A 19,465-nucleotide genomic window follows, 5' to 3' on the forward strand; every position below is an offset into this window, starting at 1 on the left:
AATGGAAACTGGCAGGAGAAATCACAGCGGGACCCTGGGCCTGGAAGAATGGAAAGAACAGGGGTTTTGGGAGCAGGTGGGTTGGGACTGCCAGTGACTTCCAGTGAGTCATCTTGGGCCACTTCATCCCTTTCAGCTTCAATTTCTTCACTAAAATCAGGTAATAACACCATTGCAGTGAGGTTGATGCAAGAATTAGACAAGATATACAAGGAGATCAAATCAGTCAATCCTAAAGGAAATCAACCCTGAATATTCACTGGAAGGACTGATCCTGAAAATGAAGCTCCAATACTTTGGTCACCTGATGGGTAGAGCCAACTCATTGGAAAAGACCCTGATGCTGGGAAAGACTGAATGTAGAAGGAGAAGGGGATGACAGAGGATGAGATGGTTGGATGGCATCACCGACTCAATAGGCATGAGCTTGAACAAGCTCTGGGAGATGGTGAAGGACAGGGAAGGCTGGTGTGCTGCAGTCCATGGGGTCACAGAGTAGGATAAGACTGAGTGACTGAATAAGAAATACATCACCTACCCAGCATAGTGCCTGGCACACTGTAGGGGCAAAAAAATGAGGTAGCGATGGTGATGGTAATAGTAAGAGTGATTATGATGGGGGGTGAATTACAAGTAATATTGGAACTTCCCTGGTGTCCAGTGGTTAGGACTTCACCTTCCAATGCAGGGGTTGTGGCTTCAATCCTGGGTTGGGGAACTAAGATCCCATATGCCTTGTGGCCAAGAAAATCAAAGCATAAAACAGCAGCAATATTGCAACAAATTCAGTAAAGACTTCAAATAAACAAAAAACCAACTAATAACCACAAAGAGGACAGGAGAAAGCAAATCCACTGTAACTGTTTTTAAGCCTTGATTATGTTCACATATGACATCTGCATTTTCCCCTATACCCTTTCTTGAAAGTCATCTAAAGTCTAAATTAACGCATTTCCTTGGGCCCAGTGGATGCAATGTCCTTGCAACAGTCCCAACTCAGGGCTTCAGCAGTCACTGAGTTCAACTCCAAATTTTTACAAATGTAGGACCCCATGGACAAAACCTCTGTCTTTGGATCAGTTACTCAGCCTCAAACTCATCATCACTTTCTATCGTAATGGGGTCTTTCATGTTCCTTGGCATTGGCAAATATGATTGACCTCCTAAGCGGAGGTAAACGACCTTTTAATAAGCTTGCTTGAAATGGTGGTGGTAATGGCCCTGCTTTCAGAGCCTGAAATGATTCCTACCCTCATTCTTTTATTTTGCTGCATTTTCCAGAAATTAGCTCTAGCGCTTTCTCCTGAGGTTTCTGTGGTGGCTAAGTATCCCCAGTGAAGGGAGGGGAGGCGGGGAGAGCGGCAGAGCTTGCCAGCTGTGTTATAGAGGATGCTCTTCAGGAAGAACACCGTTCCCCTCCCTGAACTGGAACTTCATGACATTCTAGTGTACATGGCTCCATTTCAGGACAGATTTCAGTCCCACTGGTCATCTGGGCGATAAGTGGAACCCAGGAAGTTAGGAGCAGATAAAGGAGGCAGAGCAGATCACAGAACCAGGAGGGAGGCTTTTGCGGTGAAGTTTGGGGAGAGAGAAAGGGAGCCGACAGGGGCAGTCCCCCAGCCTGAGACTTACACTTCTTCCTTTGTCAGGAGGGCGAGGGGCGGGGTGGTGGTTGGAACACAGGTAAGCAGGGCTGACGGCCCCGGGGTTTGGTGCTGCGTCTCAGGGCAGTCAGCAGCTCCAAGTGCTAACATCAGAAAGGCAGTGAGCGCTGTGAGAGGAGGAAAACAGACACTGAGAAGGGACTGCCCTCGTGCTCAAACACAAAAATAATTTACAAGCCGCATGCTGAAACTTCAAGGGAGAGAGATCCTGATTTTTTTTTTTTCAGTGTATAAGGAATGGTAAGGGGAAGTCGAACACGCAGAACCCATCGTGACAGACTGAAGAGGAATCAGATGTTGTGATGGAAATGGATTCTTTAGTGTCCTGGCTTTAGTCTTTTTGTTTTGATGAATATAAAAATATTTGCAGGAGCTTTCATGGGTTTACTCACAAACTGAGTCCTGTTTTTCACAAAAAGTCTGAGTCCTTAATTCTGACTTTTCCTATCGCAGGATATACAGGTCCCTGGTTGCTGGGATGGATAAACAGCTGTACTCAATAAATGAGAAGACACAACAGCATGCATCTCAGGGCTCAGCAACTGTTGAGAATCCTCAGTTCAGTAGAAACTACTTTCCTCTCGGGCTTCCCTGGTGGCTCAGTGGTAAAGAACCATCTGCAGTGCAGAAGACACAGATTTGATTCCTGGGTCGGGAAGATCCCCTGGAGGAGGGCATAGCAACCCACTCCAGCCTTCTTGCCAGGAGAATACCATGGACAGAGGATACCATGGTGGGCTACAGTCCATGGGGTCAAAAAGAGTGAGACATGACTGAGCAACTGAGCACTCCTCTATCTATCTACACACACATATCCTACTGGTTCTGTTTCTTGGAGAGCCTTGACTAATACAGGTGATGTGGGTGTGTGTACTTGTCTAAGCACTTGCTCTAGCACTTTGGGAGAAGAGGACAGAGCATCATAGGATGGACGTGCGTGCATGCTCAGTAGCCTCAGTCAAGTTCGACTCTTTGTGACCCTATGGACTATAGCCCACCAGGCTCCTCTGTCCATGGGATTCTCCAGGCAAGAATACTGGAGTGGGTTGCCATGCCTTCCTACAGGGGATCTTTCCCATCCAGGGATCGAAACTGAATCTCCTGTGGTTCCTGCATTGCAGGCAGATTCTTTACTGCTGAGCCACCAGGGAAGCCCTCATAGGATGGACATACAGGCTATAATCTTGTCCTCATCTTGTATATGAATGCAGGCTCTCCTCCATATTTTCAAACAATGTGACTCATAAGGATTTAATTTCCAAAATATACAAACAGCTCATACAGCTCAATAACAACAACAATAAAAAATCAAACCAAATGAAAAATGGGCAGAAGACCAAAATAGATATTTCTCCAAAGAAGACCTCAGATATGCAGATAATACCACTCTAATGGCAGAAAGTGAAGAGGAACTAAAGAGCCACTTGAAGAGAGTGAAAGAGGAGAGTGAAAAAGCTGGCTTAAAACTCCACATTCAGAAAACTAAGATCATGGAATCCAGTCCCATCACTCCATGGCAAATAGCAGGGAAAAAAGTGGAAGCAGTGACAGATTTTTTCTTCTTGGGCTTCAAAATCACTGCAGACAGTGACTGCAGCCATGAAATTAAAGTACTTGCCCCTTGGAAGAAAAGCTATGACCAACCTAGACAGCATGTTAAAAAGCAGAGACATCACTTTGCTGACAAAGGTCCATATAGTCAAAGCTATGATTTTCCTCTAGACATGCATGTATGGATATGAGAGCTGGACCATAAAGGATACTGAACATCAAAGAATTGATGCTTTCAAATTGTGATGCTGGAGAAGACTCTTGAGAGTCCCTTGGACGCAAGGAGATCAAACCAGTAATTCCTAAAGGAAATCAACCCTGAATATTCATTGGAAGGACTAATGCTGAAGCTGAAGCTCCAATACTTTGGCCCCCTGATGTGAAAAGACCCTGATGCTGGGAAAGATTGAAGGCAAAAGAAGAGGGCAGCAGAGGATAGATGGTTAGATAGAATCACCGACTCAATGGGCATGAATTTGAGCAAACTCTGGGAGATAGTGAAGGACAGGGAAGCCTGTCATACTACAGTCCATGGGGTCACAAAGAATTGGACATGACTTGGTGACTGAACAACAACAACCAAATAAGACAAACAGATGGCCAGTAGGCACATGAAAAGATGCTTATCATTGCTAATTATTAGAGAAATGCAAATCAAAACTACAATGAGGTCTCACATCACACCAGTCAGAATGGCTATCATCAAAAATCCATAAAGTAAATGCTAGAGACAGTGTGGAGAAAAAGTAACCCTCCTACACTACTGGTGGGAATATAAATTGGTGCACCCACTATGGAAAATAGTATGTAAGTTCCTCAAAAAACTAAAAATAGAGTTGCCATATGATTCAGCAATTCCAGTCCTAGACATATACCCAGACAAAACTATAGTTTGAAAAGATCCATGCATCCCTATGTTCACAGAAGCACTGCTTATAATAGACATGAAAACAACCTAAATGTCCACTGACAGATGAATGGATAAAGATGATGTGATGCATACACACACACACACACACACACACACACACATTACCCAACCATTAAAAAGAATGAAATAATACCATGTGCAGCAACATGGATGGATATAGAAATTATCATACTAAGTGAAGCAAGTCAGAAAGAGAAAGACAAATACCATATGTTATCACTTATGTGGAATCTAAAATATTTAGGTTAATACAAGAGTAATGGTGGTTTCGGACTGTGAATTTTATATCATTACAACCAGGCTCAAACACATCTTTATTAATCAAAATAAGAACCATTACAATCAATGCATTTTTGCCATTGAGAAATAAGTTTGTTTGTTTAGCATAAAAATCCATGCTTCAGGATTCAATGAATTCTTGGAAAGCATTTTCTGCCTCCTGCTGGTGTGGAAGTCTTTTCCCTGCAAAAAGTGGTCGAGATGCTTGAAGAAGTGATAGTTGGTGAGAGGTCAAGTGAATATGGCAGATGAGGCAAAACTTTGTAACCTGATTCTTTCAACTTTTGAAGCGTTGGTCGTGTGACTTGCAGTCCGGCATTGTTGTGGAGAATTGGGCCCATTCTGTTGACCAATACTGGCTGCAGGCGTTGCAGTTTGGTGCATCTCATCAATTTGCATACTTCTGAGCATACTTCTCAGATGTAATGGTTTCACCGGGATTCAGAAAACTGTAGTGGATCAGACCAGCAGTAGACCACCAAACAGTGACCATGACATTTTTGGGTGCAAGTTTGGTTTTGGGAAATGCTTCAGAGCTTCTTCTCAGTCCAGTTACTGAGTTGGTCATCGCCAGTTGTTGTATAAAATCCACTTTTCATCATGCATCACAATTTGATTGAGAAATGGTTCATTGTTGCATAGAATAAGAGAAGATGACACTTCAAAATGAGGATCTTTTTGATTTGTGGTCAGCTCATGAGGCACCCACTTATCAAGTTTCTTCACCTTTACAGTTTACTTCGAATGCTGAATGACCATAGAATGATCAATGTTAAGTGCTTAGGCAACTTCTCATAATAGTTGTAAGAGGATCAGCTTTGATGATTCTCTCAGTTGGTTATTGTCAACTTCCGATGGCCAGCCACTATGCTTCTCATCTTCAAGGCTCTTGTATCCTTTGCAAAACTTCTTGAAACACCATTGCACTGTACATTTGTCAGCAGTTCTTGGGCCAAATGGGCTGATGATGTTACAAGTTGTCTCTTCTGCTTTATGACCCATTTTGAACACAAATAAAAGAAAATCACTGAAATTCGCTTTTTGCCTAACATCATTTCTATAGCCTAAAATAAATATAAAATAAACAGCAAGTAATAAGTCATTAGCAAAAAAATAGAGAAATGAACATTAAAATGATGTATAACATAACCACATTTATTTAACAATGTATTCCAATATCAAATGGCAAAGTTCAACAATGCAAAACTGCAATTACCTTAGCAGCAACCTAACAGGACACAAGTGACCAGATCTATGAAACAGAAACATATTAAAAGACATGGAGTACGGACTTGTGATTGCCAAGGAGAAGCGGGAAGGGGAAACGAAGTATTGGGAGTTCGGGATTAGCAGATGCAAACTATTAAATATAGAATAGACAGATGACAAGGTCCTACTCTGTAGCATAGGGAACTATGTTCAATAGCCTGTGATAAATCATAATGGAAAAGAATATGTAAAAGAATACATGTATGTATAATGGAATCACTTTGCTGAACAGCAGAGATTAATACACAGCAGAGATTAATACAACATTGTAAATCAACTAGACTTCAATAACCATTAAAAAAAAAAAAGACAACAGCTCAGTTTGGAAAAACAAACTGCTATGAACTATTTGTCATGGCTATGATCCAGTGGCCTGGAGAGAGTAAATATGGGAAGATGTGTTTGGGCCTGGAGTTTAAAGCAGGTTGCTTCCCGGAACACCTGACTCAGGGGATATGGCGGCCTCGGTAAACAAGGCTCCAGAGCCACTGGGTCAGGACTCTCCAGGGTCTCACTGCCAGACGTAGGATTTAGAAAAGCTACTCTCCAGGGAGCATTTCCATTAGCCTCAAAAATGTATGGTGAATTCTTGTAAAAGTCTGCCTGGCCTGGTGTTGTATGGTAGCCAGCGGAGCAGGGTCCCTGAGGCAGGAGCAGTGGCCACTGGTGATGCCCACAGTGGAGGGCGGTAGGCTCAGCAGATGGCAGCCCCTGCAGGAAGACGAAGCCAGGGGAGGAGCCCTGGACCCCTGCTCCAGAGCCTTCAGGAGGCAACCCCGGGAGACCCTCCCAGGAACAGTGTGGGGACTTGTTTTGAGATGGCTAGCTGGATTTCCAGCAGTGAAGCCAGCAGGGACTCTGGCCACGATGATTTGGAAATAAAAAAGAGGCGTAGGCTGTTTGGCTGTCACAGGCTAGTTAGCCAGGGATATGTGAGACTCTGGGGAGAAGTTTCCTCTAATTCTGCCCCCCCGCCCCCAGCCCCAAGCCAGGAGTGGGAATGATGGCTTAGAGGGGCAGACAGAGGTGAGGATCCGTACACACTGGGAAAGGATGGCCTTCTCTCAAACGTGGCCCAGCCGATTATGTTCCTGACTGATGCCAATCTGAACTTACAAACTGCTGAAGAAACGAAATCTGGTTAAATTTCTTCTTTTTCACTCTTCTTAAAAATATCAAAAAGCTAATATTTTGCAGGCAGCTCTTATCCTGGCCACGCGGGCCTGACCTTGTGGGGTCCAAAACAAACACACCTGATCTAGATTTGGTCAGCATCAGGAGGCCCAAGAAGTGGCCAAGGAATTAGGAGAGGAATCTGAGGATTGTTCCTCCTCCCGAAAGGCCTCCATTTGAAATAGCTCTCGTTTTGCAGGAGCTGAGTGGGCGTGTGACAAGGAGAGGGAGCAGGGATGTGGGGAGAAGCGTTTGAATTCATTCGGGCTCCCATGAAAGGATTTTGATGCTGATCTGTCACTGGCAACAGATCTGACTCCTTCACGGGGATGAATATTTGTCATCTTTTCTCTTGACCGTCCAGGGTACCGGTGAAGAGTGAAGACGGTAGGACACGCGGTTTCTGGTGGGGACTTTGCTCTGAGCCGTAGGCTGTCGTCTGCTGGAGACAACATGCTTGAGGTAATGACTTTCTGAACCACAGAATTGCAGAAATCTGTTTTTCATGGATTACATGTCAGCTGACTGAAGTCAATGACCATTCGTGGTTGTTATTTTAGCCACGAGGGGGCGTTTGGTGGGATTGGCGGTTTTCACCTGGAACTTAGGAAATCACTGACTTGTGTCGTGAATGTACAGCAGGAAAAGAACAGCTAAGCTTCTGAAGGGCAAACAGAGCCGCCCTGATTCCTAACAGCGTGACGTTACCAGAAGTGACATTTGGACTTCTGGGAGGCTGTCGAGGGCTCCGAGGCTGTCTGTGGTTTCCCCACTCACTTTAATTCTCTCGGATCCGGTCTGCGTCATCCCACTTCCAGTTTCCTCTATCTTCCCTTAACTGTTTGAGTTAAGGAGACCCCTATCTTAGGGAGGCGTCTTCCAGAAGCAGACCCTAGTTCAAGCAACTTATTTAGGAGGCTGTCCCTGGACAAACTGATCAAGTAGCCAGTGAATTGGGCACTAGCAAGCCAGTCCCACTGGGGACCCCTGGGGGTCAGTGCAGGACACTTCTCTGAGCTGTCCCTCCTGGGGGTGAGTGAGGGGCAGGGAAGGGAGGGTGTGTATACACCAACTTCTAACAGTCACAGGGAGGCCCCCTGGGGGAGGGGCATCAACTCCCTGGCACTAGCCTGCCCCACCTGCATCTCTTGGAGGGTCAGAGAAGGCTCTCAGGGGCACTGGGAGGTACCAGCAGGTGAGGTTGTGCCAGGTGCACACACCGTATGCATCAAGGGTGCAGGTGGAGTCCTGACAGCATCTGCTCTCGCCTTTATTTCTTGTTCTTCATCCTCTTGGTCTGAAGAGACCAAGAGGCAATACAGACCTCAGGCAATACAATTTCTTACAAACAGAGCTAGCCAGCAAAGAGAGAGGCAGAGGAAATGAAATATTCTGGCCAGTCTGCTGCCTGATTTCTTAGAGGTCTGGCTGGTACTGGGCTGGGGTGAGGGGGGGGATGCAGGTTTATTTTCTGGTGTAACAGCCCCTAGTTTTCTTTTGACCATGTGTTAATACAAAGCAGATTTCCTGGACCTTGGCTCACATTCTGCATGTTGGAGCGAGCTACTCTCTCTCTCTCACTGCCTCAGTTTCCCTCTCTGGGGTGACACCTTGGAAATGAAGCTTTGATATCAGAAGCTCCTTAAGGAGCTTCTTCATGGAGATCAGCTTTCGCTTGGCACCGTGGAAAGGTGCTGACAGGTTGCTATGATGGTGAATGCCACTTTGACCAACCCTGGTGGTAGGGGACACCGTGTGGAAGCCCGAGGGACTTCAGCTGTTTCAAGGACTGATGCTAGGACAAGGGGAACAACACATTTTCCTTTTACCCATTCTATGCCATGCCTGGCAGAGACTTGCAGCAAGCTAGGAAGTCAGGGAAAGACACCCCTGGTTGGAGGGAGCTTGATGAAATACTGCTATGTGGAGAGAGACAAAAACATAAGCAAACTGTCTTTAAGCGGTACAGGGATCAGAAAGTCTCCAGAGGTGAATTTAAGAAACCCCTAGATTTTCTGGGTTGACCACAGAAGGGGAAACTGAATTATAGATGTTTATCTCTGATCAGATGTCCCCAGATCTCTTACGGACACTTATTTGTGGTGACCTGTTACTCCACCAACAAGGCCTGGCTGAGAAGCCCTGACTATCTGTTTTATCCGGGGATCTACAGAGTAACCACAGGGTCCGACCCCAACAGTCGTCTTTGTCTTCTTTTTTTTTTTTTTTTTTTTTTTTTTATAAATTTATTTATTTTACTTGGGGGCTAATTACTTTACAATATTGTAATAGTTTTTGCCATACATTGACAAGAATCAGCCATGGGTTTACATGTGTTCCCCTTCCCGAACCCCCCACCCCGTCTTTGTCTTCTCAACCAGCTTTTAAGTATCTGGAAGCTGGGACTCTCATCTAGGGATCTGTGTGTACCCCACACAATCCTGGATTTTATTGATGCACAAAAATCACCAAATGAACAAATCACAAAACCTCAAGTTTCCACCAATATTCCTGGTCGTAGAAGCCCTCAATCTTCCTATTCTTTCACTCTTGCTAGCCCTGCCCAAATTGTAGAAAAACTGTGGTAAAGACTCCTACTGTGTTCAGCCTGAGATAACTGACCAAATTTGTATTTTTAACCCATACACAATTGCCTAAAGCACCCTTCCTGCTGCTGCTGCTGCTGCTGCTAAGTCGCTTCAGTCGTGTCCGACTCTGTGCGACCCCATAGATGGCAGCCCACCAGGCTCCTCCGTCCATGGGATTTTCCAGGCAAGAGTACTGGAGTGGGGTGCCATTGCCTTCTCCAGCACCCTTCCTAGAGAAATTTAAAAAAAAAGTCTGTCTTCTACATAAGATTCATTTCAAAATCATAGCTGAGATATGTTATTTAATATTCCCTTCCATCTTCTTTTTTCCATCCTGTTTCATTTGAAATTTTATTAAATCAGCATATGGTAAAATTGACTTGGCTGTGTGTACGTGAACATGCATGAGCAATTCTATGAGATTTAACACATACACAGATTTGTGTAACCACCATCACAATCAGGATTCCCAAAAGTTCTATGTCTTCACAAAAGTCCCTCATCTTGCCCTACTGGATTCACACTCTCCTTCACCCCTGCTCATTATCACTACACTTTGACCCTTTTCAGAATATCATATGGGTGGAATTAGGTTGTATGCAATTAGGTTGTGTCCTGCCAGAGATCAAATTGCCAACATCCGCTGGATCATCAAAAAAGCAAAAGAGTTCCAGAAAAACATCTATTTCTGCTTTATTGACTATGCCAAAGCCTTTGATTGTATGGATCACAATAAACTGTGGAAAATTCTGAAAGAGATGGGAATACCAGACCACCTGACCTGCCTCTTGAGAAACCTGTATGCAGGTCAGGAAGCAACAGTTAGAACTGGACATGGAACAACAGACTGGTTCCAAATAGGAAAAGGAGTACCTCAAGGCTGTATATTGTCACCTTGCTTATTTAACTTCTATGCCAAGTACATCATGAGAAACGCTGGGCTGGAGGAAGCACAAGCTGGAATCAAGATTGCCAGGAGAAATATCAACAACATCAGATATGCAGATGACACCACCCTCATGGCAGAAAGCGAAGAAGAACTAAAGAGCCTCTTGATGAAAGTGAAAGAGGAGAGTGAAAAAGTTGGCTTAAAGCTCAACATTCAGAAAACTAAGATCATGGCATCTGGTCCCATCACTTCATGGCAAATAGATGGGGAAACAGTGGAAACAGTGTCAGACTTTATTTTTTTGCAGCTCCAAAATCACTGCAGATGGTGATTGCAACCATGAAATTAAAAGACGCTTACTCCTTGGAAAGAAGGTTATGACCAACCTAGACAGCATATTTAAAAGCAGAGACGTTACTTTGCCAACAAAGGTCCATCTAGTCAAGGCTATGGTTTTTCCAGTAGTCATGTATGGATGTGAGAGTTGGACTATAAAGAAAGCTGAGTGCTGAAGAATTGATGCTTTTGAACTGTGGCGTTGGAGAAGACTCTTGAGAGTCCCTTGGACTACAAGAAGGTCCAACCAGTCCATCCTAAAGGAGATCAGTCCTGGGTGCTCATTGGAAGGACTGATGTTGAAGCTGAAACTCCAATACTTTGGCCACCTCATGCGAAGAGTTGACTCATTGGAAAAGACCCTAATGCTTGGAAGGATTGGGGGCAGGAGAAGGGGATGGCAGAGGATGAGATGGTTGGATGGCATCACCGACCCAATGGACATGGGTTTGGGTAGACTCCGGGAGTTGGTGATAGACAGGGAGGCCTGGCGTGCTGAGATTCATGGGGTCACAAAGAGTGGGACATGACTGAGCGACTGAACTGAACTGAATTTTATTTTATGTAGTTGAGCCATTCATTCATCAAAAGACATTTGGGTTATTTCTGGTTTTCATCAGTTATGAGAAGGACTGCTACACACATCTGTATGCAAGTTTTTGACTGAAGATAAGTTTTAATTTCTCTAGGTTAAATAGCTGAGTTGTATAATATATCCCTGTGTAACTCCATAAGAAATTGCCAGTCTTTTCCAAAGTGTCTTTACCATTCTGCATTCTCATTAGCAGAGTATGAGTTCTAACTGCTCAACATCCTTGTCGGCACTTGATATACTGTCAGTTTACAAAGTTAAAAAGCGGCGTATTTCAATAAAGGTACTCATTAGATTAAAACAATCTCATCATTGTTTTAATTTACCTTTCTCTAACTGCTAATGATATTGGACATCTTTGGATATGTTCATTTGCCATCATATATCTTCTTTGGTTTGTTTCAAGAGGTTTCTCCTTCATTGTTGAAGCATGGATTTAAGAGTTGCTTTAAATCTTTGCCCCGTAACTTGAACACTGTGTCAAGACAGGGCTGGTTTTATCTGTCATCTTTTCCCTTGTGAGTTGAGATTTCCTTGGTTCTTCTTAAACTAAGTAACTTTGGATCACATCTTGAACATTTTCAGGGTCTTATTTAAATCCTAAGGCTACTGATTTTTGTTTTTTTGTGTTTCAGCAATCTGATGAGGTTCAGGTGGCAAATTCCAGTAAGTTTTCTTTGGACTGTGGCTCCAATGTTGGCTCTGTTTTCAAAGGCTCTGCAGTGCTTTTCAGATTCGTCCCATGTGTGTGCCCCTCAGAGGTCAGTATGGGACTTGGGTGTTGGTCTACCTTATGGCAGGCTTTCCTTGTGGCTCAGCTGGTAAAGAATCTGCCTGCAGTGCCAGAGACCTGGGTTTGATCCCTGGGTGGGGAAGATCCCCTGGAGAATGGAAAGGATACCCACTCCAGTATTCTGGCCTGGAGAATTCCATGAACTGTATAGTTCATGGGGGTCACAAAGAGTCTGATACAACTGAGTGACTTTCATTTTCACTTTTACTACCTTATAGTAGTATTGTCAGAGTCTTTGGCATGCTCTTCAGAACCATGCAGGCTCAACTTGAAGGTGAGCCCAGTAGTTAATCTAAACAAATTTATGGAATTACTACTGTCTTGATCTCCTTTCCTTTCCTCTGTGATCTTCCTGACACATTATGACTTCTTGAGTCTCCTCGATGCTGCCATGCAACTCCCATGACTATGTCTGCATCTGGCACCAAACAGTGGGAGGACAGAGAGGAAAGAGCAATGGGAAATCTTCCCATGATTTTGGTACCCTATTTCCCCTGTTCTGAATGAAGGAGTCTCCTCCATCTGAGCTTTAGGCTTCTGTTTGGCTTCTGCTGCTGTCACTGCTACCAGATTTTCTGGGGGTGCCAATTTGATGGCACTTTAAATTCTTATCTCCTTCCCTGAGCTGCCTGCTACCACTTACTTTTTGGAATTCTCAGTTAGCTGCTCCATATGTTCTGTCCATGGTTTATAGCTGCCTTCAGTAGGACAGATGGGATGGAGTATGGTTACCGTGTTCAGAACTGGAAACTCACACTGTGTTTTTGACTTTTTTATTATAAGAATATGTCCTTCTCACTGTTAGGGATTAAAACTCTCTTTCATAATATTTTCTTCATTTTCTTTTATTGAAAGTTTAATTGATAAATTATTTTTGGCTGCGCTGGGTATTCATTGCTGCATGCAGGTTTTCTCTAGTTGTGGCGAGTGGGGGCTACTCTGAAGTTGTGATGAGTAGGCTTTTCATTGCGGTGGCTTCTCCTGTTGTGGAGCACGCGGCTCTAGGTGCATGGGCTCGGTAGTTGTGGTGCATGGGCTTAGTTGCCCCGTGGCATGTGGAATCTTCCTGGACCAGGGGTTGAGCCCATGTCCCCTGCATTGGCAAGTGGATTCTTAACCTTTGGACCACTAGGGAAGTCCTCATTTTCTTTTGTTGTCATAAGAGCAGGCTCATTTCTTTCCTTTACCCAGCTCATTAGCTGATTCTATAATAGATATGCTATATTTAACTTCTTATCAAAGGTCAGACATTTGTTACTACCTGATCCTCTGACCTACCAACCAGGCCAGCTCTGAAACACTGAATCTCTCTATTTACCTGCCTTGTGGTCCTGTGTTTAGAGCACTGTGCCTCACATCAGATTCATACTATAGAAACTCTAACAGCTTGGACTTGGATGATGTATGACAATACTTACCATATTCATAAAATGTCTTTTGTCATTTTAAATGATGTAATCTTAAGCCATTTTCATTAAACTTGGGAACAAGAGAGAAGAAGCTGTTCCTGTTATTAGCTAATAGTGATTCAGAGGTTCTAATGAATGCAATAAGATAGGAAAATAAAATACCATGTGCAAGCACTGGAAAGAGATTTTTTTTTTTGTGATGAATATGATTTCATTTCTAGAAAATGCAAGAGACTGTAGCAAGAGAAAGCCCACTAAAATTGAAAAGAGAATTTGGTAAGATAACTGGGTACAAGAACAAAATCTATTTTTTAAGTAGATTTTTTTTCTATCCCAGGAAATGGAACAATATTCCATTCAAGAAAGCAGTGAAATTATAGTACTCTTAGGAAGAAATCCTACTCCTAGAACTCTATTCCAAGGATTGGCAAACCAGAGCTGGCAAGCCAATCTGTCCTGCGGTCTGTTTTTGTTTGGCTTTGGACTTTGTTGACCTAAGAATGGTTTTTACATTTTTATAGAGTTGTTAAAAAAAAAAGAAGAAGAAGCATATACAACAGAGACCATAGGAAGCCCACAAAGCCTAAACTATTTACTATCTGGTCCTTAAAAAGAAAAGTTGCTATAGAAGTAAAAGCACCAGTGTATAAGGATATATATGAGTGGGTGTTTACTGCAGCACATTTTGTATGGCAGAAAAATGGAATAAAGAAAATGCCTGTCAACTGGAAAATGATAGAAAAATATGGTGATGCAACCTTTCTATAGAATATTATGCAGGCATTAAAAGGAGTAAGATTGCATCCTAAAGATTACTATCTCCACCCTTGGGGCAATCTCTCTCTTCCTCACTCCCACTCAGAAATCTCTAAAGCCTACCCATTGCCAAACAAAAATACTCATGCCACTTTAGCCTTAAAAGGATTGAGAGGCTTCCTTTGTGGCCCAGTGCTTAAGACTCTGGGTTCACAATGCAGGGGGCTTGGGTTTGATCCCTGGTCAGGGAAATTCCCTGGTGGCTCAGATGGTAAAGTGTCTGCCTACAATGCGGGAGACCCAGGTTCAATCCCTGGGTCGGGAAGATCTCCTGGAGAAGGAAATGGCAACCCACTCCAGTATTCTTGCCTGGAAAATCCCATGGATGCAGGAACCTGGTAGGCTACAGTCCATGGGGTTGCAGAGTCGGACAGGACTGAGCGACTTCACTTTCACTTTCACTTTCAGAGAAATAGATCCTGCATGTCACAACTAAGACCTGGCACAGCCAAATTAAAAAGATAAATAAATAAAAATTAAAAGATATATAACCACAGCAGTTGACTTGGAGGGATTTTATATGTATATTCATATGTATATGAAATTCAGAATGCAGGATGTAGAGAAATGTACATAATATGCTTTTTGCCTCTTCTGGTAAGACAAGCAGCCCAGTCTTTCATATAAGAATATGAATTTAATATAATTATTAATGTTGACATAGTATAATTATTATGTTGACAAGGATAAAGGATTTAGAAAGGCTAAAGGGGCATGGGCATTTTTGTTTGGCAATGGGTAGGCTTCAGAGGTTTCTGAGTGGGAGTGAGGAGGAAAGAGATTGCCGCATGCTATGGCTTGGAGATATTAATCTTTAGGATACAATCTTACTACTTATTACCCAGAATTCTAATTTAAAGGTGGCCAACTTCACTGACTCAATGGACATGAGTTTGAGCAAGCTCTGGGAGATGGTGAAGGACAGGGAAGCCAGGCGTGCTGCAGTTCACGTGGTCGCAAAGAGTCGGACAGGACTGAGCAACAACAACTTCCTATAGGCAGACTACTGCCATATCTGCTGTTTCCCTCTCCACTAGACCCTTCTGTCCAATGGATTTCTCTCTTTTGGCATCAGCGTCCTTGGATTCTACTTCAGTAGTGGAACAGCTTTTTGCTGTTGGCAGCAGTCTGAATCAACCCTGACTCTGACCTCCTTCCTCTCTGTTCATCTCCTGCCCCCAGTAACAACGACAGAAAGGTACTGCCGTTAGGGTCCCACTGAGGGCTGACTATGGATTCACCACCTTGCCTTCCAAGTGTTGGGCCTCTTTTTGCACGTGGTGTCACCTCTGGAATGGGAGTTAATAAAGGTAATGTTCTAGTTATCGCACTGGGGATGAGGCGAAGCTAAGCCCTTCCCGACTCCACTCCATGTCGCAGCCTTTTCTTTTCACAAGACACCTCTGCAGGAATACGCTGAATACATTGCTTCACCACCTTCAAACATAGACTTGGCCTTGCTTTGGATTATGGGTGCAGGCAATTAATAAACTTTATGTCTTTGATGTCCCTTGTCTATTACGTTTACTTGGCACATTACCCATTTCTGTACTCATTCCTTAATTATTCACTTTTGTCTTCCAACAAAGGGAGTACCCAAGACCCCTAGTATTTGCTAATGAGTTATAGGTACTTGCAACATTCCAATTATTTATTAGCAGGTTGTCTAGACTTAAGCATCATCAAAACATGTGTTAATAAGTTGTTTTGCAAAACACAATTAAGTTTTTAAAATATTCAGGCATCCTTAAAGATGTCTTCAATAAAGATTAAGTCAATAAAATCAGTCTTTACCTCATTACAAAGTTTATGCTTTCAGCAGTAAGATTGCCAGACTCGTGGTCTGCTAAAAGGTTTAAACATCTGCAGGCAAGAATCATGTGATCATGCAGGGGCTAGTGGCGAAGAGACCATGATCTGCAACCATCATGTTCAGTTTTGACCCATGTCTGTTTCAGTGAGGTCTGTGCACTATGACCAAGGTTATGTTAGATGTTTTGAGGGATAGTGCTGTGGTGTGGTAGGGCTGGGAAGGGGACTTGTGCATGCATGCTAAGTTGCTTCAGTCATGTCCAATTTTTTTGAGACTCCGTGGAGTGTAGCCCGCCATGCTCCTCTGTCTGTGAAATCCTCCAGGCAAGAATACTGGAGTAAGTTGCCATGCCCTCCTCTAGGAGATCTTCCCTACCCAGGGATCAAACCCATGTCTCCTGTGGCTCCTGCATCGCAGATGGATTCTTTACCACTGACCAACCAGGGAAGCCCTGATAACTCCCAGTCATTGACAATTAAAAAAAAAAACACAATAAAACAGACATGGGGGAGAATGGATACATGTATATGTATGGCTGAGTCCCTTTGCTGAAGCTATCACAACATTGTGAACTGGCTATACCCAAATACAAAATAAAAAGTTTAAAGTTTGAGGGGGAAAATAAAAGAACAGACAGATCAGTCTTATTATCCAAGGACATTTTTAAAAATTAGAGAGAGGCAACTATCCTAGGGTTCTTCCAAAAAACCGTAAGAGAAAATTAAAACAAGTGATGGACTGGAAGAAAACATCTGCCACATGTTCCATAGAGAAAGGCCCAATATCCAGAGGGTACTAAGTGCTCCTGCAAATCAAAAAGAGAAATTCAACAATCAATAGGCAAAGGATATGAGGCACAGGGAAAAGCACTCACTTCCACCAGCTGTCAGCAAAATGCAAATTAAGACAATAAAGAGATACCTTTTTTTTTTGCTCTCCAATGGCAAAGCCTAAAATGACTGATATTATCATGTAAAAGCAAGGATACAGAGGGATGGGTACTGTCACACACTGATGGGAATATAAACCAATGAAACCCTTTTGCAGAGGCAACTGGGGTGTATTCAGGAAAATTAAAAATACATACCCATTAGTGTTCTCCCCAGCTCTACTTGGCATCTACCTCAAAGAAACACTCATGTTTGTACACAAAAATGCATGCATTGTGACAGAGAAAAATTGGAGGAAAAAAAAGAAATTTCTCTTACAAGGGAGTAGTTAAATAGATCATGGTTTACTTATACTTAAAAGTAGCCCCATTAAAAATGGTGAGCAGTAGACCTGTGCTCACTGTAAAGAGAAAAGAGCAAGGTGCAGAATAACATGTACATTATGGTCCTGTTTATTCAACAAGATAAGGCATCTTTGTATAGGTCTACTTCTGTCTATCTATCTCTCTACCTAGCTATCTATTATCTATCTGCCTACCTATTACCTATCTTTCGATCATCTATCTATGCCCAAATGCATAGAAGGGAATGGAAGGACATGCATCAAATTGTTGAAAGTGGTTACTCTGCTCTGTGGAGGGGTCTTGGTTGGCTCCAGGAAAAGGAAATGAAGAGGATTCTTAGCTTTTGATATGTTTACTAATGTAGTGTTTGAACATTTCTGAGCAAAATGCACCCATGAATCACTTGTGCAATTAAAAAGTACAAAGATAACTCCGAAAAGAATCCATAACCTTTTAAGCTCTAGAGATACCCTAGAGCTTAAAAGGACCCTAGTAAGGGTCCTGTCACTGACTTAGCCCTTCTTCAGCTCCCGCCAACCTCTCTGCCTCCTTCGTTATCTTCCTGGGAGTAACGGTGGGGAAAGGCCTCCTTCACTGACTCCTTTTCTTTCTTTTCATCAACTTAACTCAGAGAGGACGTGTGACCTAATACCTCCTTTTCAGATGGCTTGTGAACTTTCTGCCATGTGAGGGCACTGACTTTCCAGCCCAGCAGAAAATGGGCTCCAGTTCTGCCTCTGCCCCTTACTAGCTGTGTATTATTGGGCATGTGTAGACCTCAGGTTCTTCGTCTATATTAAGAGGATAATATTATAATAGCACCTCTATCAAAGTTAACTATTATTATGATGATGGGGACTTGATCTTTTTGACTCTTAGTGGCCCCAAATCTGTGCTTAGACACCTGATAGTTGGTTGCAAACATCTCTGTTTACTCCCAGTCCTTTCGGGCACCCCAGCACTGACCAGACGCTGGTCCTAGACTCTGGGGAGTCCCTGGGGCACCCCCTCAGGTTCTCTGCCTCCTGCCTCCTTGCAAATTTGTTCAGGCAGCTGCCCAGTGTCCTGTTAGGACTTCCCGCACACAAGCTGGGTTGGGCTTTTGTTCATGAGATGCCTGATGAGGGATGTAGCCCAGATGTGCTTGGGAGGGAGCGTCCCTGCTTTGTAAATGCTGCCTAACTGCAGACACCTACCTGCCGGAAGGGGAGCGCAGAGTCCCTGTAGTGGCTGTGAGAATGTCTCTGTGCGGTGTTTCATCGCCTTCTCTGAAAGTCTGAGCAGTACCTAGCAGCCTTGCTGTGGAGCTGTGTGTGCATTTTTCAGGCTTAAGTAAGTTGTGGTGCAGACAGAGCATTAGAGAGTGGGGCTGGTCCACAGGGTTTTGTTCCTACCTGAGGCCAACACCAAACCATGGCCATCTCCACCCCAGGCAGATCAAGGTGAGGTGGGGACAGTCCCACTCTTGCATATGCTGTGTTTTTGAAAACTACTGGTGGTTTTCAGCAGGGGGCTCATCAGTGATTTCAGGGTGGTTGATAGTGGACATAGCTGAAAACCAGCTGTTTTCAGCTCTTCCCTGTTCAGCATCACTGACAAAGCCCCTACCCCCACTTCCACTTCAGTTACCACTGTTCCCATGGTGCCAACTATCTTCCTCCAGCAAATGTGTAAGGGGAGCCCAGCTCATGCTGCTGTGTTTAAAGACTATCTCTTTCCCCTTCAGAGGGTGTTGACAGAGCCCTCAGCCTGCGGGGTCCACCCACTTACAGACACGTGCCTGTCATTCCCCGTCCACGAGCTTCCTGGTTTACAGACAGAGTCACAGATGTAGAAAACAAACTTATCATTATCGAGAGAGAGGGAGGGGGTGGGACAAACTGGGAGATTGGGAATGACATATACACACTATTATACATAAAATAGGTAAGTAATAAGGACCTACTGTATAGCACAGGGAACTTTCCTCAATATTCTGTAATGACCTATATGGGGAAAGAATCTAAAAGAGTGGATATAAGGATGTGTATAACTGATTCACTTTGCTGTACAGCAGAAACTAACACAACACTGCAAATCAACTACACACCAATAAAAATTAATTTAAAAAGAAGTTGGCACTTTT

The 19,465-nt window shown here is 43.5% G+C and overlaps 1 protein-coding gene across 12 annotated transcripts in view; it reads right to left on the reverse strand.

Annotated features, from left to right (window-relative positions):
* Positions 1-19,465, reverse strand: part of KIF6 (kinesin family member 6) — a 406,499-nt gene that overhangs the window by 48,418 nt on the left and 338,616 nt on the right. For 3 of the 12 annotated variants that reach the window (XR_014062975.1, XR_014062977.1, XR_014062976.1), the window contains exon 16: positions 1,636-1,774. The exons of the other annotated variants lie outside the window; for them this stretch is intronic. The gene's annotated coding sequence lies outside the window, so the exon portion shown is untranslated. The remainder of the gene's footprint in view (positions 1-1,635; positions 1,775-19,465) is intronic. 12 annotated transcript variants of the gene reach the window in all.

Source organism: Giraffa tippelskirchi, chromosome 8 (assembly GCF_054371585.1).
Source record: "Giraffa tippelskirchi isolate mGirTip1 chromosome 8, T2T-mGirTip1v1.2.pri, whole genome shotgun sequence".
Classification (NCBI taxonomy): domain Eukaryota; kingdom Metazoa; phylum Chordata; class Mammalia; order Artiodactyla; family Giraffidae; genus Giraffa; species Giraffa tippelskirchi.